General features: G+C 35.4%; 1 protein-coding gene across 4 annotated transcripts in view; it reads right to left on the minus strand.

Moving 5' to 3' along the window:
- IP3K1 (inositol-trisphosphate 3-kinase-like protein) overlaps positions 1–27,633 on the minus strand; it is a 387,738-nt gene that overhangs the window by 31,820 nt on the left and 328,285 nt on the right. The gene's annotated exons all lie outside the window — the stretch shown is intronic.

The following is a 27,633-nucleotide window of genomic DNA, read 5'->3' on the forward strand; positions in this document are numbered from 1 at the left end:
TCATTTTTACTTTTTCAATTCCGCTGCTTGTAAAGTAACGATGCAACTGTCTTCTAACAATACATTCAAACACAGCTCGTCATTAAATTTCTTACACCTATATTCTAACATCACGCTTCCCAGTAAATGACTAACACTCAAAATTGATCACACGGTTTGATGTGAATGAACTTTCTTCCAATCTCACTCTTCCGCAATCATGATAAAAAGATATAGAATAGTCATATTTTGGATATTAATATGGGAAATATAATTTAGAAGTATCAAATTCCTTTTTATTTTTTTTAAAAATCAACTTATGAACTTTCCTCAAACACTGAACATTTGCTATAAACTAACCTCCTTGGTGTTACATGCCGCAAAAAGTTTATGGTCAGTCGGTCAGCTTTTAGTAAAATAGCCTTATATAGACGTTATTTGTAGTTTTCTAGGTTGGCGTTCGATATTCGAATATTAAATCGAATATTAAATCGAAGGCTTCTATGTCTCTACCAGGAATCGGATTCAATACCACGCACGTCGAATATTCGAATAAGGAAAGACTTCCAGTAAAGTATACTGAAATTACGGAATAAAACTTAGAATACAAAATAACGCTGGATTGAGAACATGGAACGATACAATTAATGTGTATGTTTAATATATATATATATTTTAAACTTTTGTGTGTTCATTAAAAAATATCCTTGTTATACACAAAAATAGGACTATAGCCAAAGTTATCTTACTGAATATCGGAATTTCCTTGATCTATTACCTCATTTTATAAGTTTTCATCCGACCTCTTTTTCTGTAGTATAGTGTCTAATAACCTCGCGTTTCTCATTATTTATTTCACACGAGTAAAATCTTTAAGTTTTACGTCACTTAGTACTGGCCGATGGTTGAAGGAGACGAATGACAAGAGCACGTCAACTACTAATGAAACATCGGTGGAATATGTGGTGAAAGAAAACGGCATAACGTATCCACGGACGGGTTTTCTCCTAGCTACTTTCGTTTCCCCAAATTATATATTGACAATCATTTTTTGGTGAAGAGGCGAAGTGGCGTAACTGGAAACACTGTGAGTTGAATTATGACCAATACCTATCCTTATTTAATCTGCTGTATCAACCATAAAGTTTCATACCTGAATTCCTTATATTAACGCAGATATGAACTTCCTGAAAATGACATATATCTTGAAATCAGTATAGCAGGATATAAATAAAGTGCAATGAGAAATTTCAAATCGCTCTCCTATAAAATTCTAAAACTCAATATACGCCATTTCGTGCCTTCACCAACGCAATGTAATGAGTCTATATCTATGTTTATCACAAATATTGTATTGTTAGAACATGGACGGTAATTTACTATTTTTTGTGCCCGCCTTCTGCGACAGTGTATTTTGATGATCTCTGAATACAGAGTTAATAATAATAATAATAATAATAATAATAATAATAATAATAATAATAATAATAATAATAATAATAATAATAATAATAATAATAATAATTCTACTACGCAGAGACGTGGACACTATGCAAAAGCTGGATGGAATTCAATCTGTTTTTACTAAGGAGTTTCATTTATCAACGTATATGTACTCTTGTCTATCTGTATGTCCATCCGGGAGACAAAATCTTACGAATTTCTTTACAGATCAACATCAATTTTGGCCACGATGTAGAGGGTCACAGTTAGGAATCCAGTTCGCTGATGAACGTTATACATCCAGTTGATTCCAAGATATAGATTACCAAAAATCGGTCCCCATGTACAGTACTCCTATGGAAGTAATTATGGATATCATCCTTGCTTGATAAGACTACCCGCAATGCTGTTTAGCGGGTTTGTATAATGCTCAGGATCCAAGATACAAACCTGTCTGCAGAAAGCAACCTTAAAATGAAATTAAATGACTTTTCTACTTCACAAATCTAAAGGCCTAAATGTATTCTATTGTCAAATATTCATTTGCAAAAATTCAAACTTCAATTTTCACGTGTACATTGTGAGAAACCAAATCCCTTTAAGTGGTATCCGCAGTGACGCAGCTCCTTGTTTTACATAATCATATGTGGCTTACTGTAAATAGTTTTCCCATGTATTGGAAAAGATTTTGGTTGGATATAATATTATATATTAATAAGATTTTTTTTTATTTTTAGACGCAAGAGCAGCTTTGAAGAAGAAAAATGTACCGGTACAGGAAATTAATAAGCAAAATTACTTTGGTAATAAAGCTGATTGCAGGAGGTCTAATAAATTCCAAGTAAAATACTTTATTTAAATATCACTTCCGCAAGCCATTACACGTAATTTGATCCATACAAAAAAAAAAAGTAATATTCATAATCCTTAAAGAACAAGTCAATCATTTAGTTTGTTGATTTGCTGTTAATAATAAAACGCATATTAACACAGAGAGAAAAGCTTACGTGATCGGTACTTGTTCATCGTCTTAATCACCACGATAGCCTTATAGTCATGTATTATATTTTTTTTTTCTGAAACTGGTTTCTATTTTTAACCCTTGGAACAAAAAGCAGCTTATGTGAATGTGAATTAAATGGTGAAACAGGGGGTCAAAGGGGGGGAAGCAGGGAGGAATGACGTCAAACAGACGTCAGTAGGAACCTCAGGTTGTGGTTGACCTCGTTCTGACCGAAGATCATCGCTCGAATGCTTCTCCCGTGCCCCCCGCTCCGTTCACTTTACAAGCAACTAAACTATGTTCTCCCCTACGCAACGCACCTCTAATGAAATTTCAAGATTCTTTTGTACGTTTTCTCTTTGCTTTCTCACGGACTTAGTAAACTTTGACGACTCTTTTTTTTACTAGATTTTTCTTTAAAGATAATTAAGTGAACTCATCATTCAAGAGCTTTTCACACTGTCATTATTATAAAACCATATTTCCATAGTACCCAAATTATTGATGACATAATGACACCCGTCAGAGTAAAATTAAGAATTATGCGCTGAAATATGTTTTATGAAATGACAGATAAACGTAGATGGATAGCGTTATTCGGATAATGAAGTGGGTTTTTAAATATAATATTTCATAAGACGTGGTGTATTGATGCAGTATGTATTGTTAAAGCAATTATACTTCTCAAATATTTTATTTTATATTAACTATATTTATAATGTTTGATACTTCCATGAATAAAAGTTTTCTTCACAAATTCAATACGTAATTCTTTCATCATACGGCAAATTTCCTGCCAAATTGTTTGAAGCGTCTCTAATCCATGTTCTCAATTAGCTGCTTTACTTGTTCAGTCAGCGACAAAAGTTCCTTCCGTTTAATGGAATTAGTTTCGTGAATAACTTCAGAATGGAAGAATAATTTGAGTATAGTTCTCAGTAAATTAAAAAGAATGTTATTTTCTGTACGTTCCAACCATACAAACGTTGTACCTTCCAGTTACGCTACCGTTGTTCCCAAAATAAATTTTACCAAACGGAAAGAGCTTTTGTCGCTGATAGTACATGAATGCTACCTGTGCACTGGGTTAATGACTATTAACTGCTTATCTGTCACGTTGGTTATTGTTCTGAAGAAAATACTTGTTTTGTATGTACAATGCAACACGGACTGAGGAGTGTGCACATTTTGCAACGAACGTGGTACATATTTCAGTTAGAAAATATATATTTGTTTACTTTATATATATATACGTCCATTATATATATATATTGCATGCTATTATACACATTTGGTGACTACATGTGTTATTTGTTCCCACAATCCGCCATATTGCATCTGCCATATTGGATCCGCCATTTTGAAGTTTTTCATTTGGATATCAGATTCGTATTCAGCGACCCCCAAAACCTTTATTTACCCAATTTTAGATCCATGGCTTGATTTGTTCCTTTTTTGTCCGCCATATTGGATCCGTCATTTTGCATTTTTTTTTCATTTGAATATCAGATTCGTATTCAGCGACCCTCAAAAGCCTTTATTTACCCAATTTTAGCTCCATGGCTTGATTTTTTCTTTTTTCTGTCCGCCATATTGGATCCGCCATTTTGAAGTTTTTCATTTGGATATCAGATTCGTATTCAACAACCCCCAAAATCTATATTTACCCAATTTCAGCTCCATGGCTTGATGTTTTCTTTTTTTTTGTCCGCCATATTGGATCCGCCATTTTGAAGTTTTTAATTTGGATATCAGAATCGTACTCAGCTATCTCACAAACCTTTATCTGTCAAGTTTCATGGACATGGAACCACATCTTCCTATTTTGGCCACATTTTCAGGGTTTCTGGACCACTGTGCTGTGGGACAATTCTATACACTATTTGAACGTGAAATAATGAAATGATTTTTTTTAGTTTTACGTCCAACGGTTATGCCGGTTAGGCTAAAGGAGACGGTAATGAGAGATGAGTGAAATGGTGGAATGAAGAAAGTGGGCAGGAAACGGGAGAACCCCGAGAAAACCCACGCACACGGTGTTGGTCCACCACAAAGTTCACTTGGCGGGAGCAGGGTTGGAAACCGGGACCACTATTTGAACGTGTACATACATAGTTGTGCGAACAGCTGTTGTTCATCTGAGTTGAGTGAGATAAAACACACGAAAATGTGCTTAAAACTAGCAGTGTCACGTGAAGGAGTCTGGTTTGCATGGTGTAATATTTTCTCAATATTGAAACCGGAAGTATTAGTAGATTTCTTCTACCATTTCCGGTTTTAGAAGAGACATTAGAGTGGAGATTGAATATATTTTAGGAACGCTTGCTTAATTGATTGCACAAAATCTCTTCTCGCTATCTGCTGTCACTTTTATTTTATAGCGATGAACGCTAAACTAGAAGTAGTTGATTTCTGCGACTTCCGGTTTCAACAGAGAGTTAAAAGAGAATGTGGTACTTATTTTTAGAATGCTAAATCGATTAAAAAAAAAAAAACTCTTCTCGCTTTTTCTTAACGTTTGATTTTTTTAAAAGGGTACAAATGAACTGATTCGAAATATCGTGCTCGTTATTAATAGTCTTTCAAACGCTATGATGGGAGTGTGTCAAACATGTTAAATGTTTTAACTACAGGAACATAGGTTTTAGCTGCTTAACAACAACAAAATCATATTCCAACTGCCTGGTCCATAACCATCAAAACACTTCTAGGAACTTAACTTTGAATTTGTAGTGTTCTCTAATTTATAAAATTTGTAGAACACGGCTTCATTTTCTCACATGTGAGGGAAACATCAAAACGCTCGAAATATATCTGTTAAGTTGTATTAATCTATTATTACTTCCACATCGGAGTCGGACACCTTCCACATGGTTCTTTGTACGGTTTCGTGACTCAATGCAGAGCTTTCTTAAAGTACTTTCACCGGTACGGACATTCGTGTGATTTTTTTTTTTTTTTTTTTTTTTTTTTTTGAGAAATTACTTGGAAATTGGGTGGTTCGACTTATTGAGTGCACACACAAACCAGTATTATATTCTTGCAAATTTCGTCTTCAAAAAACTGGTTGTTTATAGACAATTCATATCATAGGCTGTCGTTTTATTTTTCTTGAAAGTTTTAGAACGTAGCAGTGAAAACGACATTAGGGTCAGATTAATGGGAAAAGGGTTCCAAAAGGGGCAAATGGGTGCTAGAAAATTATTTGTATTCCCATCCAGAGGCAAACATTTCGTACAATGACTACATTTTGAGAACTCATTCCTGCTCTAAAAGAAAAAGATGTGCACCTAAATATGCTAACCCTAATTCTTGTCGTTAATGGAATAGGCTGTCAGACAAGACACTACCTAACGGCATACCTTCTGTTTAAGGAAAACTTTTTATTTTATGCGGAGATTGTTTATCGACATTTACTTTCCTGCATTTCAGCAGGCGTGTATTACCTGTCCATTGTCAAGGTTTTCCAGTGCCGGCCTGCTTTGCAAAACCTGCCAAATTACAAACACTTTATGTTTTGACGTCATACTGGGTGAGTATATGTTACACAATAAAACTGCATGAAAATGATACGCCTCTCATTTCATAAAGGCATAGTTTTACCTTCAAACATTAAAAAAAAAAAAATAAAATAAAATAAAATAAAATAAAAAATAAAAAAATCAAGTTTACTTATCGTACGTAATACTGTACTCGAACACAATTATTAGATCTACTAGAAAACTGGAAGAAACGAAGTTAGATAATAACGTGTTCTATAATAATCTCAATTACTATACGGTCGTAATTCTAATCAGTCAATATGTTAACAGTACGGCTTTTGATCATTCTCTCTCTCCCCCCTTTTTTTTGGGCACATAAGTTTTATGGCCAGTGTTAAATTACACACGTTTTTATGTCCAATGACATATTAATCTGTAAATTATTTTTAATAGTATTTTTTTAAAACTTTTCATAACATTAATAAAATATATTTAAAGACCGATAGCTGCTAGAAACATGTGCCTTCTCTGCTGGTCTAGTGGATAGCATGCACGCCTTTGGTGCAAGGTTTCGACTGTCGGTGGGAGAGCTTTGAACTTTGAACGCACAGTCAATGACGGTTCTAGCCCGGGGCCTAGGCCCCCAGTTTTTCAGTACCTATAATTATTTAAGGCATTATTTATATATATTTTTGAAAGTTATAGTAAACTCATAATATACCTATCGTAGTCTGGGTTGTGCCAGCCCCTTCCCCCAGTTTTTACCTTCTGGAGCAGCTACTGCACACGGTGTTTCAGATTCTACGGCTCACCCCATAACTGTAGATTCACGTCTCATATAGCCTGGGTGCTGAAAATGACTGTAATCTCCAGTCAACCATGTCCAGATGTTCAACATACATTATAACAAACGCATAGTTTTTTTTTTTTTAAAGTCTAACATCCCATGTTATGCGCTGAAGTCACGATGAGATGGATCATATAGTGGAATGACGTAAGTGACAGGAATTTGGAGAACCACGAGAAAAACCACGCACACGGTGTTTGTCCACCACACAGCCCACCTAACTGGAGCTGGGCAGGGAATCTACACGCCAGAGCTGAGCGCTCTACCACTAAAACACCGCGGCCCCATCAAATACATTGAGTGCATTGTTGAGGTCAAATACAGGAAGTAAATAAAAGGAACACAAAGATAAATATATGTTTCCACGCGTGTAATATCAATTTGTTTACATGCATTGTAGACGCTATTTATGATGACGGCAGAAAACAAACACACCTACAAAATTTTAAATAATATTATCATTTCCGCGTGTGTGATCGACAACGTTGTACGGAAAGGGTGGGCATCTGCAATGAAGGGCATGACCTCCGAAGTGCTTCTAACCCTGTCAACGCCAAATACGGGACAAAGCTTATAGAAGTGTAAACAATCTTCAATGAACCCACATTCTAAAGAATAAGGACAAGTTCCGTTTGTAATTCATGACTTCATAACGTACGATTGACACTGAATATCAAAATTGTTGCATTGTTCTTTGTGGTATTTACAAGGTCCTCTAGCACATCATATGCGCGACACGAATTTATCTGTATTAAGGATATCAATTTAATTTCACTTTCATATTGTTTACAGCCTCAAATGTTTCTCAATACACAATAGAATAGCCAGAGAAATAAGTAATTCTCTTTTTGAGAGGCTATGCTGAATAGTATTGTTATGGAATGCTCTTATTATTTCTTAAAAATTAAACTTATTTCAAAAATGAAATCTTTAAGTTTTACGTCCCACGCTTATGCTAGTTAGGCTAAAGATGATGATGATGAGAAATGAATGAAATGGTGGAATGAAGAAAGTGGGAGAAAGGGAAAATCCCAAGAAAATCCACACACATGGTATTTGTCCACCACAAAGTTCACTTGGCGCGAGCTGAGACCAAACCAAGGACCCCATGCACCAGAAGTGAACGCTCTACGACTGAACCGCCGCGGCCCTGAACATTTATTTCGAAAAACAAAATAATAGTCAGCGCCTTCCTCAAGGAGAAATATGTTGGTGGTATAGTCCGAAAGAGATGCTTATATGTTCCTTCTTTTGGGGGAATTAAAGATAATTTTAAGGAAAGGTTATTTAGTAATGCGTGAAACACGTGAAACACAATTCTTCAGTTGCTAGAGGCACTGTTTTAGTCTTCACCCCATAAATGACAGACTGATACTAATAACTTTATGATTCAAGTAAGGAATACGTAATAAGAACGGAACCTTTTACACCCTCTCCCCTTCCTTTGGGAGGAATTTTACAATAGTTACACTCTCACCGCCGCACTCTGGTTTCAATTTCCGAAAACGTGGTCAAAAATCGAAATCATAATTTAGTCTTTCTAAACTAAGTGCATACGGGTTTTATAGATTGCTGATGTCGAATTTGATATTATATAATATAAATGAAAGTGACTATGTTTCTGACTTGAACCATCCGGCCGATCTCGATCAAATTTTCGACATAGATGAAGTTCGGGCTTGGTTGTTTATCATTTCACTTTCGCGGTGCAATTCAGGGGAGGAGGAAAGGGGAGCTATATAAAACTGATCGAAAATGACCGATATTAGTGTCGGATCTATAGTTTTCGGGGTCGCTGAAACGAACAGTGACACTTCCGATGCCGTTTAAATCTAAATTCAGCCCTCATTAGTACTCCTAATGGAAATGGGACATGTAAAAATAATAGTAAATGACCGATATTAGTGTCGAATTCATAGTTTTTGATGTTTTTACGTTGACTGGTGACAGTTTTGGTGCCCTTTATGTCCAAAATGAAGCGTATTCTCCCGTGCGAACAACGGACATTCTGCTAGTAATAACTAAAAATGAAAAACTGGAGGATCCAATATAGGGGACATAATAAAAATAATTTTGATTTCAATAAAAATTGATATTGGCTGTTTCCAAGGTTGTTGATTTTGAATTTTAGATAATTGTTACTACATTTATTAAATACTTTTATTAAACAGAAAGAAAGCTTGCAATGCTCGCCTTAAAAAATTGCCGCAGAGAAACTTGGATAAACAAAGTAAAGCACGTATGAGCAGGTACTTTTTGTTGTAAATACATGAAGATTGACTTTAAAAATCGAGCAAATTTGTTTGAGAGCGGGATCTCGTGGGATTTTTGACTTTGCATATTTAATATTTGCAACTTAAACTGAAAAGATAAGAAAAAAAAGTTTATATATTATAAATCCTGCAATAATTTAATAACAATCAAATTTCATTACATTTAATTTATTTGGTCTAGGAATTAATTCGTGCGGGTGGACAAGAGATGGCGCAACGAACGGAGCGTCCCACAGTTCCGTGTATCCACACATGTGTTGCAAACCCCTGTCATCGCGTATCGTTCGTAGTATAGGGCAGTGGATTAAAGCGTCAACAACACCAGTTTGTAGTTAAGTGAACATGGCGCAATTTGTGCCTGATAAAGTGTTTTTGCGGGGTGTCCTGCTGCATTACTTTAACATGCAGAGAAGTGCGACTGAAAGTCATCGTATTTTGGTGGAAGTGTATGGTGACCATGCTTTAGCTGAGCGAACGTGTCAGAAGTGGTTTGCACGGTTTAGAAGTGGTGATTTCGGCTTGGCAGACCAAGAGCGAGCTGGACAGCCAAAAAAATTTCAAGACGAAGAATTGACAGCATTGCTCGAGCAGGATTCGTGTCAAACGCAGGAACAACTTGCAGCAGCATTAGGCGTTGATCAAACAACAGTCTGCAAACGCTTGAAAGCCATGGGAATGATTCAAAAGATGTCACATTGGGTTCCACATGAATTGAAAGACAGAGACGTTGAAAGACGAACAACCATTTGCGAATTGCTGCTTCAACGACAGAGCAGAAAGGGGTTTCTGCATCGAATTATTACGGGTGATGAGAAGTGGATCCATTACGAGAACCCTAAACGAAAAAAGGCCTGGGTGAAACCAGGTGAACCAGGTCCATCACAACCAAAACGAGATATTCACTGTGCAAAGGTTATGCTGTGCATATGGTGGGATATGAAAAGTGTGGTGTACTATGAGCTGCTGCAACCGGGTGAAACTATGAATGGAGAACGTTATCGACGACAATTAATGCGTTTGAAGCAAGCTCTGGTCAGAACACGACCAGAATGGGAGAACAGACATGATAAACTTATTGTTCAACATGATAACGCTCGCCCACATGTCGCAAAACCGGTCAAAACCTATTTAGAAACTGTCGGATGGGAAGTTTTACCCCACCCGCCGTATTCACCAGACGTTGCTCCTTCGGACTACTACTTGTTCGATTGCATGAACAACGATTTGATTGGACAGCGGTTTACTTCTTCAGAAGATATCGAAACATGGGTCTCTGACTGGATCGCTTCCAAGGATGAGGACTTCTTTCGCCACGGAATCCGTACATTGCCTGACAGATGGGCGAAAGTGGTGGCTAGCGATGGACAATATTTTTCTTTAGGTATTTATGTATGTTGTGTTTGTACTACAGCTTCAATGTGTGCGTACCAACCGCACGAATTAATTCCTAGACCAAATATATAGCTGAAATTCACTTACTTTCAGTCGTTGACACCATTAAAAAAAAAAAAAAAAAAAAAAACTACAAAGGCAAAAGGAAATAGAGCACGATTGAGTTCTGAGATCCAATCTTAGGATTAGGAATTAGATTTCTAGGCTTTCGGCATATATGGCCATGTTAGGCCATGACTAGGATTAGGATTAGGAATTAGATTTCTGGGCTTTCGGCATATATGGCCATGTTAGGCCGTCACTAGGATTAGGATTAGGAATTAGATTTCTGGGCTTTCGGCATCTAAGGCCATGTTAGGCCGTCACTATGATTAGGATTAGGAATTAGATTTCTGGGCTTTCGGCATCTATGGCCATGTTAGGCCGTCACTAGGATTAGGATTAGGAATTAGATTTCTGGGCTTTCGGCATCTAAGGCCATGTTAGGCCGTCACTATGATTAGGATTAGGAATTAGATTTCTGGGCTTTCGGCATATATGGCCATGTTAGGCCGTCACTACGATCAGGAATTAGATTTTTGGGCCTTTCTGCATCTGTGGTCATGTTAGCACGTCACGTATAAGGAAGGAAGCGGACTGGGACCTATATATTAGGTACTATCCCAGCATTTGCCTGGTGTGAATGAGAAAACTCAAGAAAACCTTACTCAGGATGGCTGGCCTGAAAAAGCTGTTACATTTTTTCGACCGAGATCCGATGTGACTAGTACGATACTTAGATTTAAATAGATTTCGACAGCCAGGTATGTCAAACACGGTCATTTCTGACGGTAACACCACCACTTTGACTATTTACAGTCTTTTAAAAAGTCTCCAAATCAAGACTTCGTTTTAGGGGTTTTGGCCACTTTCTGGTAATCGGGACCACAGTGCAACAGCCTAAAATTTAAAGGGAAAATTTCTACAAAAATTCCAATTTCCTGAACTCAAATCTTTCGAGGTCTGGTAAAAAGCGAAGAAACCTGTAACTCCACTTTTCATCCGTACAGGTTGAACTTCGCAAAACTTAGCCTTATAAGCAGTTTTAAGTTTAAGGATAGCAGACACAACTGTTTCGGAAATTTAATATTGAGTAACTTAGTGCAAGATTACGCGTCCTCCCAGCTGCTCTAGTGGTTAGCACGCGCACTGTTTGGTTCAATTCTCGATGGGAGAACACTGAACATATTACTGTGGTTCAAACTGTTCCGTATAGCCTGTGCTGGAAAGGGACGCTGCACTTCAAAGAAACAAAAAGACAACATCGGGATCACACAAATGAGACGATGTTGTTTGCGTTATTAGTACTTTGACTCGCAAGCATCAGCAGATGAATGTATTTAGCATACTGAATATGAAACCTACGCAAGTGATTTCACAACGTGAAACCAGCAGAGCACAAAAGATGCATCCACGTGAAGTACTACTTCGCACATACTTTCTATTGAAGGTTCACGCACATATTTGCAAGTACTATGTGTGTACAAACAAAAGTTCAAGTAAATAAGAACCCATTTCACGTGGAGTAAGTTGTTTATTTGATGTCATAGAACCAAGAAGAGATTTCCATATTCGTTACAAAAGGTTACTTAATGAGTCAAGAAACTATTGAATTAAATTAAATTCGCCGGCTACATTATGCTAGCGAATGCTACATGTATTATAATGATAACGAAACATACAAGCTAAATTAACATAATAAAAGATTTTTTTCTTCTACAAGTACTTTCAGCGCTGCCATACGATGCAACAAACACGTATTCTATTTCATTTGCTAGGATTCTTCCACTCATAAATTCATGTAGTCATTTGAAAAAATAAAAAAAGTGTTGTAAATTACCAACAAAAAAAAATGTACTTATGTTAATATTTAAAACCTATACAGATCATTCTCTTTGAACACGTATAGCGAAAGCTATAATGTGACACATTGACATCTCTCAAGGTTATATGAGTCACAAACACACACTCAAAAAGAAATACCGCATCTGGTTCACAAGTCTGGATAGAAGATATTTACACATCTTGTAGAAGACACACATACACATTCATATTTTCTGTTACAGAAGGATAATGGTGCTTGATTTTGAGAACATACGCAAATTCCTAAAGCAAACAGCGATAACTATAGTGTAATAAATTAGTTTGAAAGAGCTATAAGGGAAGGTGTGTACAATCCTATCTAAATATCAAAAACACACGTGCTTCTCACTCAAGGAACGGTGGTAATCACGATGCCGGAATCTCTTAGAAGCCGCTCGACAATTAGAATATAATGAAAGAAAGTCAACTTTTAAATTAACAAATCACAAAATTAATCTCTTCAGATGACATTTTGAATATAACATGTTTAAGGTTGCAGGTAAAAATGAAATTCCTATTGACTTTGAAGCTTTACAGTTGCGACAAGTGATCTGCCAATAACAGCAGAATTCCATGATGAAAATGATGATGACCCTAGTTTAACGTTCCATTATATTACAAAAAAAAAAAAAAAAAAAAAAAAAAAATACACGAAACAATAGAAGAATGGATAAAAATTCAGAGAAAAGGGAGAGAACAGGAGGACCCGAGAAAACACAAGCACGCAATGCTGTATATAAACGCAATGATGACAGAATTAGTGAAATAATGGGAGAAAACAGGAGAACCTGTGAAAACCTCTGCACACAATGTGTCTATAAATGTAATGATGGCAGAATTAGTGAAATAATGGGAGAAAACAGAATCTGTGAAAACCTCTGCACACAATGCTGTCCATAAATGCAATGATGGCAGAATTAGTGAAATAATGGGAGAAAACAGAATCTGTGAAAACCTCTGCACATAATGCTGTCCATAAACGCAATAATGATGGCAGAATTACTAAAATAAGGTGGAAAAATGAAGAACCTGTCAAAACCTATGCAGGTAATGTTGTCCATCAATACAATTATGATGGAAGAATTAGTGAACAGGAAGATTCGAGAAAATCTCCGATGCACACGACGTTGTCCATAAACGCAATGATGATGGCAGAATTAGACATGAAGGGAGGAAACAGGAGAATCCGAGAAAACCCACGGACAGAATGCTGTCCACAAATGCAGCGATGATGGCAGTATTAATGAAATGAAAAAGGTCAAAACAGGAAAACACAAGAAAACTCGCGGACAGAATGTCGTACTAGGGTTCTCGAATAAACGATGACTGTTTTACTGTTGAATCATTATGCATCCTTTTAGCATACTTAAGAATACTATATTATCAGACGTTTTCTACATTTCTGGTGCTCTCCCTTACGGAACGAAGATAAAACCATATCCACAGGGCATCTACTCAACTGAATGTTTACTTCTAGACGCGGTGTCGCTAGTTAAGTACAATAAAAAAATGAAAAAGAGAAAAAAACGTTAAAAAATATCCGTCTGACCCCAATAAGTCATTCCGTTACCGATATGACACAGTCTGCACGTGATACTGGAACGCGGACATCATGAAAAAAAAAAAAAATTGCAAATAAGCAGTTATTTCGCCAAACGTTTGGCTGAACATTTTTAAAGTACGCATTTCTCTCAAATGTTGATGTTACGTTGGGAAACTAGAACACAAATATTTTAGACAGAGAAACTGCACAAAACACGGAATACTATTTTGGAATCTTGTAAGAATTAAAAATATAATGCGGAAGAAGTAAAATCGACTGAGGAGAGGTCGATGCACGGAATCTTTCGTGACGGTAAATAAAAAAAGAAAAAGTACACAGAAACCGATTCAAATAAAGATGAATAAATGATGTGCATATGTACTATGACAGGCATTCGTATGTTTCCGGGTCAAAAAGAGAGAAAAAGTAATGTGGAACACCAGCAAAAAGAGCCGGATACCCCTTTTGAGTCAATGTCCTAGTTGGAGTAACTCCAGACTCCCACACTCTGGACACGAACTTCTGTTATATTTATCCCGAAGTCACATGGAGGAACATAGGAAAGAAATACCGTCACTGAATGCACACCACACACACATACATACATGAATGTGACGTCAAACGAAACTGAACTCTTATACCGCAGTGACTTCTTACTTAGCAATCTGATCCTCGACATGTAAATTTAATTGTTGTGCCTACAACAGGATTCTAAAATGTCATTCTCTAAACAATCACACGACAAAAAGAGATGTGCGTCACCATATGCATACATATTTTTGTATATTACATGTTTGTTCATTCACAAGGTTCGTTTCAGCTTAATATGAAACGTATTTTTGTTTAACAAATACGTCACCTAATTTGTTTAACACTAGTTATTTTTTAAGAATAATTTTAAAAATATTATTCAAATTTTGAACTTTACCCTACAAAATTATTGTTATACACTAAAACAATTACAGCATTGTTTTTGCATCAGGACGCGCTTTTGGTTTCCAATTCAGGATATTTTTGGCGTTGTGCAGCATACATCCATTGTAAATGCTCGAAATCAGATTGGCATTGATAGTACGACCGACTTGATCGTAGTTCCACCATTAATATTATTCTTTTTATTCATTTGTTTTGCAAATTTGTTATTAAATAATCGAGATCACACAATTTTCCAGACAAAATTCTAAGATGTTCATGAGCAAGGAATCAAATCTCTTCTTACAATTTCGTTGTTTAAGAGTACAAAAGGTTAGTACCTACTTGCGTTGTGCTTGTCAATTTACTCAAGAAAATATGAAATACGATATACGGTATTTTAACTGAAAAAGATGGTATCCTATTACTTATACAACTTTTCATCAAATAAAGTATTAGAAACAACCAGGAAAACTAACATTGATATACAAATCTTGCCCCCCCCCACACACACACATACACACGCGCTTTTAACGTCCAATCGCCGTGTTCGAACAATTATTCGAATTTCAACAACACTAAATTAAACGCCGAAACCCCCTTGAGTATGCCACTCTCTGTAAGTAACTAAGTACATAGATAGTCCTTACAAATTAAGAAACAACGAAAAGAATACGGAAACCTGCTACTTGAAGAACAGCCAAATGATGTTACGACGACCCCGAAACCTGAAATAAATTTGCCAAACGCCACATGGCCAAATCAACAGAATGGTAGTGCTTTGCTGACAAGAGTACCACCAAAAGACAGGCACTCTGCCAAAGAAGTAAACATAAAACATTGGAAAAGTTCAGTACATTTTGACCTCAGAAATGCTTTGATTGAGCAAGGTGTCAACATGTTACATTCTATCTATGACATAGCTATTGTTTCCTTTCTGCTCCCGACAACAAGCACTTAACTCCATAAGTTTATTTATAGTAAGTAACAAGATTATCAGATTAAAGATTACAGCAAGACGTTATAGTCAGTCAATTGAAGATATGTAATAGTTGAATGAACTATTATCTAATTGTGTTGTCCTCCCTCTCGATCGGCCTTCATTTGAATGGTCTCTACAACTACTAACACGTATTTCAATTTCATTTTTTTTTTCAAGAGATGTGTTTTTCAAGTAAAAATTAATAACATTAAAAACAAACACAACATGACAAAGCTGTTCCGATTACTAAATGACATGTCTGATGCGTGATTAATTGCTATCATTCAATAAAATTCAAAGTTTCAAGACTTTCAAGTTTATCAGACGAGTTCCCCCTATCTTTAAAACACTATTAAATAACAATGTATTTCCAAGACTCCGAAAAGAAAACAATATTAAAAACACTACTTAATATATTTTCACAGACGCCGAAAAGACAAATAAATCAAGTTTGTGTATGCAGTGATCATTCTAACGTAAACAATAAGGTATTTGAAGTGAAAAATAAAAAGTGAGAGCCCTTTAACTGTGGTGTACCGCAAGGTAGCATGTCTGGGCATCACTTTTATACGATTTTTTTTTTAACCTTATAGACGTCTCAAAATTTGTGTATGTTGTGGACAATTTTCCATATTTTAATTTTACGGTTCCCTGCAATATTCACAACCTTTCAGTTTTATGTTCCACGTTTATGCCCTGTAGGCCAAAAGACATGATGATTAACGAATCTGAATATGAAACAAATTAATGGAAATGAGAACGTGGGATGAGACAGGTGAATCTCGAAAAAATCCACGGACACGATGTTGTCCACCACAAACGCACTTGGCCTAGGATCGAACCAGTGACTCTGTAGTTATTTTCAAAGTTAGAACAAATTTGCAAAATATGTGATTGGACAAACGAGGACAGACTTGCTGGAAAGTTATTTTTTAATTTATTATTATTATTATTATTATTATTATTACAAAATTCTGTCCAAATCTGATTCTAAAACATAACAAAAGCAGTTTTTAAAGATGACATTCTTTTAATTTCGTACAATGCTTAAATATTTGGACTGTAATATATAACTCATTTCCGTACTTCCTGTGTAGCCAAGATAAAGTGAGACGATTCATCAAAACACTATTTTGTACTTGTTTGCTATGACTAACAAAATCAAGACACGAACTATCACACTACTTGCTCTGGAGATTGAATCTGCAATATCCGCAGGATCAAATCAAGTTGTTGAGTAGGACTGATACTCTCTTTAGGTCTTTAAGACATTTACCAATTTCGAAAAGAACAGAAATCAGCCGGGATATTTTCTAAAATATCGTCTGATAGAAGATTAGCTGAAAGAGGAATAGGCAAAATAAGAACTCCTGTTTCGTTTATTCCTCTTCCGGTTACTCTTCCATCAGAGAAGTATTCAATGTTCTAGGATTATTCTTTTACAGGTAGAAGTGTTTTTTCTATCTTCTATAATCCATGGTTCAGTGAAAACCCACATAACCCAAAATTCCCGGATTTTTCATTACCAAAACTATTTATATTCGCTATCTATGTATTCTCGTTTTAAAATTCAGTGATTTTGAAGAAACAGAAATAGATGTTTAAGCTTAAGAAGAAAAAAAGTAACATGTTTCGGTTCCATTTCGCCTTTTATCAAACTTTGGATACGACTAATAATCCCAAAAATTAGGTAGCACACGTACAGCTTCGATAAGTGTAACGTAAAAAGATGTAGGCCAAACTAGAATTCCTGTCTCACCTGCACGTAGGATGAGATACAGATAGTGACAAATTTCCAATACGGTTATAGGCGGGTCAGGAAAGAATTGTCTCAGAACGGACTTATCCTTTAAGTTCTACGTGAAGACGAAGGTATTAGGTAAGAACTACATCCTTGAAAATTCCTCAGCTTGCTGCAGGTGACCTGATGGCATACGGCAAAGTACGTATAAATTATCTACAGGATAACACTTACATGTCAGACAATAAAACTACAAACAAATCTAAATACCAATAAATTAATACATGCTATTTGTTTAAGAAAAAAAATTGACGTACATAATGGTTTCCATTTACGCCTGTATGTCACCTTAAATAAACTCTTTGTACACATTGATGTAATTAATTCGTTATCACCATATTAACTCAATAGTTTATAATAACCATTAATTCCGGTCATACGTAATGATGAAGTTATAAAAGAAAACGTGTTAAGTGGCACATACATGCACGTAAACACGTAAGATAATTTCACGTAGAATTATATTCCACAGCGAATTCACATACGAACTTAATAGCTTACAATCATGAAATCCCATCGTAACGTCACAACAGATTAGATGCTATCTACAGTATTATAGCACGTTTTTTGACACAGAAATTTATAGCTGAATAGATTCTTTCGTTCCTTCGTTTGATAATAATAATAATAATAATAATAATAATAATAATAATAATAATAATAATAATAATAATAATAATAATAATAATAATAATAATAATAGCAGTAAATGTACGCAATCTTCAAAACCCGCCCAATTTTGGAAAGCTCCCTCGTGGTTACGTGGATAATGTATGCGCCTTTGACGTGGGAGACCCGAGTTCCATTCCCGGTGGTTCGTATCCCACATTAAGCTGTAGGTCTGATATGGCCTCACTCCTAAAAGAGACACTAAACTCAAATCAAAAATCTTCCGATCTTCATTAAACGTGGCACTGGGGTACGACTCTGATTTGGTTGTTACGCATGGAAAATATACATATTTCCGGATCGAAAGCAGTTGGACGACACATTTGGTAAATGAAGGATTGGAAGAGAAGTTTCTGTTGGCCACGTGACCATAGATTGTGAGGAGTTGTGCAGAAACGCATATATGCAATGAAATCAAGCAGGCGATATTACTGACTTTAGCAAACGTATCATAGGTTTCGCTTTCTGGTGGAATGCAAGGAAACATTACAGTGCCATTCTTCAGATATGTTATTAGCATTTATCAACAACATTTTTAAAAAACTTTTTGTTCCATAGTAAGCAAAAAATAGGTATGTTTTTTGTTGATATTTTATAATAAATGTTGTAATGTATAAATGATTAAAACAATACTTTAAAAAAATCAGGATGTGAAGACTAGCCTACAGGTAGGTACCTTTCATTTTCCATTTTTTCCTAAAGTATTCGGGTATTTTGAATTTTATGATGTTAATCTACAGAAGTCTGTCAATGAACTCTGGCTGCGTATTTGTATTGAGAATAGACGACCATTAGCTTTATTTGCACTTGCTCCGATATTAACCAACTTTACTTATTAAATATATATAATGCCGTATAACCAAAATAACTTCGTGTTAAGTGATGTTGACTTCCTTTCTCGAAAATATCCCAAGACCAATAACGATACAAGGAAAATAATTTTGGATTAGAACGAAGAGGAACGGTGACAAACGTGGAAAAGTCAGAAATAATATTAATATAATTACACAAACTGTCTACAAAACAAGAAAGAGGGAAATATGGTGGTAAAGAAAATGGTACAGCCATTGCAGTGCATTTCTGGTTGGTGCCCATAAGATTTTGGCTTCGTACAAAAAAAAAAAAAAAAGTTTCCGTCTCAATAAAATGCACTTTGTTCTTATTTCTTGAATGCCTGTTACGTACGCTTACAAAATTTTATTTATAAACGCTAAATCAGTCTCTGAAACGTGCAATGATGTGGATTCAAATCCTATAACTGAGTCAACCCAATCACCATGAGTGTACGGTATGTTGCATATGCACAAGGTGTTGACATATACAGTATGGCCCTATACGTCTTCATAGGGAAAAAAAACGACTGTTTTTTTTTTCAGCTGGATTCGATAACGTCATCGACTTCTGGCAAAGCACCTATAGATTATCTGCCTAGTTATGTCTGGTAGCACCAACATGATGCATACGAGAAATATGAAACAACATCATTCATGGCTTTGTAGCCAACTTCACTGCAAAGACTACAAATCCAGAACTATAAGAAACGTATCGTTCGAGACGCCACAGAGTGCTTACTGACGATAGAAGTTAACACGTGCTCGGAGTACCAAAAATTGGGTGAAGCATGGTCACACAACAGTTGCCAATTCTATTGTACCTGATCTTCTATGACGCAACTTATAACCTTCGGTTCATCCTGAAGATTAAATAATAAATTAATGATATTGTTGAGAAAAAAATGCAAAATATAGCAAGATGGCCCTTACCAAGATGGACAAATCTTCATATAAGGTTTGACCACACCCATTTTCAAAATAAATAAGTGAATTCCGTAACCCTGCACAATAGCTATGTAGCTAACAATGGATTTTTGTTCTAGACCTTTTCTGAATGAAACTTTTTTAAATATCAAATTTATGTTCCAGACAGCTTTATATTCTTGAGATCGACTTCAGTCTTACCTCATTGTTAATAATGAGGTTAAATGTGCAGCTGAGAAAGTACCTACTTTCGTCCCTTACATCGCTGTACTGGTAACGCATATAAACATTACAAGAGTGAAATATTCAGTGACTGAATATATTGACCTGATCATGGAAATAAAGAAGCAACACGCATTGCATAATGTTAAGAAACCCTACAAAATTCACGTGCACCCTTGTCTTGGCAGTTCCATTCTCAATATGTTAATAATCTTTCTCAAATCTCGAGATTATTTAATCTCTTCATCTGGAAGTTCGATACCTCTTGCACCACGTTGGAAAAGTGCTCGAGATTCGCGTGTCACGTGTATCCAGTTTCTTTCTTTACCGTTGACTCCAGCCTGTGTGGTCTTCGAACTCGTCAGGGGGTAGAAATCCTTATTAAATTCGGTTTGCAGTTCATTATTGAAAAAACACTGTTGCAAATCCACGTGCTTGCACCTTTTATTATTTTAGTCGGGTACAATTTCCCTCAGTTGACCTTGTCCTGTAAAACCATAGGTGGTATTTAACCGAATAATCATGAGTTCGCTTGCCGCACAAGTTTTTTTTTTGTTTCTTGAACTAAGCGTTCTTGCACAAAACACGTGCATGCGTGATCTACTGAGGGACGAAGAAAGGCATATTGTTTATAAAATCCAGATATTGACGTAAAAAACCAAAATTATCAATCACAAACGACGATATGTAGATTATTTTGTATTTTTTTTAAATACAAATTTTGCCTCGAAAGCAAATTATTAATATAATGCAGAAACTCAGTTTTATTATGCAAAACCTTTTTATGTGGCTGATATCTCCTCACTTTTATCAACATTTTTATCACATCCTGACATGAAGCAATCAAAAGCAGCTCTCTAAAGAGAGTTTGACGTCAGTGCTGGAGTTGTTTATCACTTTTGTAACCATGTCGCAAGAAAATATCTCTCTTAATATCACGCTTGTGTTGGAAATAAAGCTAAGAACAAACCATCATTAAATATTATGATTATATGCATGCATAAATACTCAGCGATTGCAAGCGAAATATCAAGACTACTCTTCAACAATTTCATTAGTCGAAGATGATGAATAAAAAATGACATTAATAGAGTATAATAGTAGATTGAGAAATTTGATTTTATAATTAATCATTCTGAGCCATTTAGTTGACTATTGAAGAGTCACTGGTGACGCAAAAGGATCCGTATCAACAGGAGAAAGTGGAAAGTGTTCAAAACAAACATTTCTTTCATCATGGCATATCGGGTTCTCCCATGAATTCAATAAAACTTTAATGTCTTCATAGTACAACTCCGTATATTCAATTACCTATAACCAATGATGTCATTCAGCCGGTTCGTCTAAACCGGTCGTTAAAATTCTTAGGCTCCCAGAACCGGTTGTTAAAAGTCTCTCTTTATCCATAGATACAGTAATTACAAGACATAAAAACAAATAAATAAAAATAAAATAGAATAATATATTCTTTAGTACTATTTTTGAAAATAATATACAAAATATCAATATAAACATGCTATATGACTTAATCCTAGCTACATTACTAGTATCCTTGGAACAAATAATAATATTATCCATAAAGTAATAATAATAATAATACCAACTCAACTTACTACACTGAACACAGAACCAGTTAAACACTAATCATAGAACCGGTTGTTAAACACTAAACACAGAACCGGTTGTTAAATACAAATCACAGAACCGGTTGTTAAATACTAGTCATAGAATCGGTTGTTAAAAACTAGTCATAGAACCGGTTGATAAGTACAAATCATAAAATCGGTTGTTAAGTACAAATCACAGAACTGGTTATTAAACGTTAATCATAGAATTGGTTGTTAAATACTAGTCATAGAGACAGTTGTTAAACATTAATCACAGAGTCGGTTGTTAAACACTATCGTACAGGGGGCTGTTAAGTACAAATCACAGAACTGGTTGTTAAACACTAATCATAGAGCCAGTTCTTAAATACTAGTCATAGAACCGGTTGTTAAATACTAGTCATAGAACCAGTTGTTAAATACTAGTCACAGAACCAGTTGTTAAATACTAATCATAGATCCGGTTGTTAAACACTAATCATATAGCCGGTTGTTAAATGATTTGAATGACTCTACTGCCTACAACCGAGTGATTATAAAATAAACGTTACGTATTTTAATTGTTGTACATTCGTGTACCGGATGCACCAGAAGTAGCGAGTCACCTTTGAGTGATCAGTACATTTTTTATTACAAACAAAAATGGAATGAAACAAAATTGCAGGTACAGAGAAATGATGTAGAAATCAAGTGCTTCTCCATAACATCGATACATACCTGCATCTGGAGACGCACATTTCTGCACTCATCTCGGCACATCTGACCGGGAATGTTGTTGAATTCCTTGGTAATTCGCGCCGTCAATTCTACAACACTATTTATGGGCCTTGCATATACCTTGTCCTTCAAATGTCCCCACAGGAAGAAGTCGGGAGGGGTAAGGTCTGGTGACCACTTTACTGTTCCCGGCAACCAATCCCCATAGCCCGGGGAAGGTGTTCAAAAAGTCACGGACAATCGGGCAAAGTGTGGTGAAACACCATCTTGCTGCCACCATATATATGTCAAAATCATCCCTGTCCTGCAACAGAGGTATCACAAACTCCTCCAGTAAGTTCAAGCACGTCCCCTCAACCACCGAACCATTAAGGATACAAGTGAATCACTACTTCTGAGATACCCTGTACTTATTGTCAATTCTTACAATTGTTTAAAGTTCCTAAGTATCTCTTTTTCTTTGCTATTTGTCTGATAATCTGTGAATACGCAGTCCTGAAATACCCGTATTTCGCATGGGAATAATAGCTTTATGGAATATATTACAAATGTCCCTCTCTTCCCTTCTTAGGATATGTATCTAAATCAAATTGTAGCCTAATGATGAAGACCCAACTCCTATGTTCAAAAATTCATTTTAAATAGTTCAACCGTTTCCTCATTTTCCATAATTTATGAATATAAAATGGAAAATTAAAATATACTATGTTATACTGCAGAAATTTCCCCGTTCCACCTTCAGAAGCGGAATTTTCGCAAATACATCGCTTTCTGATCAACGTGAAAACACTCTCCCCTCAACTTATTTTTGATAAGCTTATATACTGAGTTTCATCTGCCTAACTTGATGGGCCCCCGAGATGCTCTATATTTTTGTACATTTTGAATCTTCTCTTCCCCCTTAGGATGCGAATTTTGATGAAAATAGGATAGAAACCTGGCTCGAGCTATGACCCCCACCAAAAAAAAAAAAAAAAAAAAAAAGGAAATAAATAAAATAAAAAAAAATAAAATCGTTGAGGAGTTTTCCCGTGATGAGGAGATAGGCTTGACACTTCCGTTTTAAGAAGTGGAACAATAATTTAATGTAAACAACAAATACAATACTGCATCTGTACCGATGGAAGCTTCATGGGCATAGTGAAGTTGTAAATAATAATCGAAAACTCCATAAGGAAAAGGACAAAAAATCATAGACACGAAATATACAGGGTGTTAATGAACACCGTATCAAATTAAGAAAGTGAATTCCTATATCGAATGAAAGAACAACTCTGGCTTGAAAACTATGGACCTACTACAAATGGTTAAAAAAAAAAATACATAGGAGCTTGTATGCTCTGTACCGTATGTAAATATCCATGTTTCAAAATCTTCTGGTACGTCCACAACGAGGACTCAATTAGTAATTAAAAACTGTTTTCCCGTATCCCAACTTAGCTTATACAAATCGTTACGCTGGTACCAGGGGATTGCGAAACATGGATACTTCGATAGAGTGCATGCTAGTTTTTGTGTAATTCCTTGAATCATACTTGGAAGAGGTTCCATAATTTTCAAGCCAGAGCGTTTTAAAACGTGATGTTTCACATTTTTAGTTTGTGATGTTTCACATTTTCAGTGCTTTTTGTAACTATGAAAAGAGGCGTTTTCCGACCCTAGAACAATTGTTTGTTTTAGTTTTCAGAATGGTTATACCTTAAATGTTTCTTTCTTTCTCTCTCTCTCTCTCTCTCTCTTGGTAATGATTTTGTAGTTTCATTACTTATTATAATCAGTTTTATTTCCATGAACGGTTAATATGACATCACAAACAGCCTTGATTACATATCTTTTCCTACGAAAACTACCTCATAACACAGTATATACAGAAAGTCTTTTATCTCCAATACAGAACTCTTCACTGAATTAAATCAGTTTACTTTCACTTTAGAATTTGCGTCTCATTGCTTCGTCGTATTCACCATACAAATATTTATTTATACGAAGAATGCGTAAGTATTTCAAGCGATTGTGCAGATTACAACACGTGTGCTTCCTCTGCATGTGGATTTTATACTTTTGACTCGCTGTCCCTGGTAAATGGAGAAACTTATTTAATGCGGAACTTCAGAACACAAATACCTTATAGTCACTAGCAAATGAAGAGTACACAAAAAAAAAGGGGGGGGGGTCATTACAATTTTTGCGAAAAAGCCGATATGGACACCAGCTGTTAGTGCTAGTTTGTATTTCTAAATGCACTACGAATATTGTGAAGAAAAGTGACTCGTTGTAGAGAAACTTACACAAAGAAAAGGCGCCCATCAACATTTTAAATTGCTTCTCCTGATATTATATATATATATATATATATATATATATATATATATATATATATATATATATATATATATATATATATATATATATATAATATCGATTAGCCCCCTTCTTTCCGTGTACCCTTCAAATGTGAGTTTCCGTCTATACAATAGCTTAAAAGTGAAAATTACGTTGGGTTCAAGTTTCTGAAATTGAAAAGGAGGTTTAATATTATTTTTATTTATTTATTTTTTTAAAATAACAGCACACAGTTCAAATCACCTTTGAGAAAATTCTACAGTACCAGTATTATTTGCGTTAACGAAAAAAAAATATCAGTTACCAATTGTTAGCTCTCATTGAGCTGAAAAATGATACAAGAGAGTGTTAAATGTCATGCTTACTTTCCGAGATAGTCGAGAAAAAGGAATGTAAACCTCAAATTTGATGCTCTAAGATAACCATATGCCACCTATTACCATGAAACTGATACTGATATACCCTCAATGAAGCTTCTCGTATGTTACTAACAAGACAACAGTATGCACTGTGGATAATAACATATATTGTGTGTTCTTTATTTTCTAAGCTTTAGAGTAAATGACTTAATATCATAATCACACATTCTTTATTTATTTAACTTTACAACTTTTTTGTTTTGTGTCTTTATACAGCAGCGACCACTGTACTACCAGTATTACGGTTGGTTCCGAATCACGGTTGATGCTTGAAATTCGATGCACAGCCATCATGCGAGATCAACGGTCACAGTATAGGTTGTTTCCCACTAAACTATCCTGCATCCAAGAAGGACGGACTACAGGACCACGACACTCGTTTCTTTTCTCATTTGAATATAGGTTAACAAATTTAATGTCCTACGGTTATGATCTGTTGGCTAAAGGACACGAATCATTAATAAAAGTGAATGATTATGAAAGAACGAATGTGAGAGGAAACGGAAGAATCAGGAGAAAAACCAATGACACGATGCTATCCACTGCAGATAGGTTAATGAAAATAACTCCCACCCACAATCGAATCAAGATAACTCGAAACTTCCATGTAAATGTATTTCGTTTCGTGCTCTCTGCAAGATTTTACTTCCATCGTTACTTCTAGCTCACTCAACAAAAAGTAACGATGAAGATTCTAATGCTAACCCTCGAGGTACACCACTTCTATATGTAACCTTTCTCTGCCAATGTATTACTTACATTAATAGAACCATTAAAAAAAAATCAATATACAGAAGTCTCGACATATCGTTGCCACGCTCTCCTTTAATGTGCATCAGTCTTGGTAGAACTAATCTATGTTAACTCACAAGACATGCCTGCGATCTAAAAACTAAAAATAGTGATCGTTCTCGAAAGAGAAAGTAAGATACGATTCCAGGTCAGTAGAATGAAGTTTTTCATTACGGTTCCATATGTTATTGATTTTATAGCTTTTCCCATTGTAGTTAACACCATACGGCAACAGGATTCTGAGGCTGAACAATTTAGGTCAACAATATACAGACAATCAACTGTAAAAAGTTAAAATTTGAAATATTGACAAATATCCAAATGAATCGCTGATTTGAGAAAAGTCGTAAGTCAATAATGTCAATAATGCCGTAAGTCAATGATCTGTGACGCTCCTCAACTCAGGAACGCTTGCTGCAGCTCGATATTACACGAACTATTATCGTGACCTCTGACATATCACAACCCAACATTGTAGCTAGTCTTCAAGAATCAAACCTGCATATTAAACTCATTTTTGGCATATGGCTGACTTATGACGTTTCTCAAATCAGTGATTTAAATACATTTTTTTAAAAAGAAAAATCATTGGAAACTTAAATAAAAGTACCAATATATATACACGTATACTATATAAAGAAATTTATAATTAAAGAAAGAAAACGATAATTTCAAATATTGGGAGTAAGCTTTCTTCAGTATGAATATGCTTCTGAATTACATTTTTAAAACGATATATAATTGTTGATTGAAATTTAGCGTCCCTTTTCAGTACAGTGGCCATCTAAAACGTGAAAATACAGTTTAAGTTGGAATCAGAACAACCCTTGTAATGCGTTAAACAATCTACCATCGGAATGGTAATAATCGACGCTTGCGGGGGTCGAATCCGGCATTTCACGCACCATAGGCGAGCGAGCGCTAGCTATGAAACCAGCTGAAAGAGCTAGTACAGAATATCGTTTTTTTTTTTTTTAATATAAAATTTGACCAAGAGCTTATATACAAGAAACAAAAATTTCCACACAATGTTTCATAAATTCTTAAAGAATCAAATGTTTTACTAAATTATGACGCGCACTCAGCGAATTAACTTCAAGCACCATTATTTCTGACTTGTGAAATGGTAATTCGCTACTTTTTAAATAAGGCAGGCCCCAAATGCGTCATAATGCTGGACTGACATTGAAAATTCCGTAAGTTATCCAGAATCGAACCTACACTTGCAGCTATTAGGAACTCCCTTTATTACATTCTATACGAACTTTCCAAGGAATAAATGTAGTAAGCCATTTCTGCCTACTAAATTCATTCGAAATTACTCCCTAATTAAAACAGTAATTTTACAGTTAAAAAGAAAGAAACTCCACGTGAACATGTGATGTACATTAATTGTTTAATCTGTTAATGTAGTAATGTTTTATGTCACCAGCTATCAGGACAGAACGATAAATTCAAGAAGGAAAACCCGTATAGTACTAGAACGACGCCAGGATACTACATTGTATAAGCAGAACGATCCAGCTATGACGCACGACACAAGATTAG

The sequence above is a fragment of the Thermobia domestica genome, chromosome 18 (genome assembly GCF_964235325.1).
Source record: "Thermobia domestica chromosome 18, izTheDome1.hap1.1, whole genome shotgun sequence".
NCBI classification, from domain to species: domain Eukaryota; kingdom Metazoa; phylum Arthropoda; class Insecta; order Zygentoma; family Lepismatidae; genus Thermobia; species Thermobia domestica.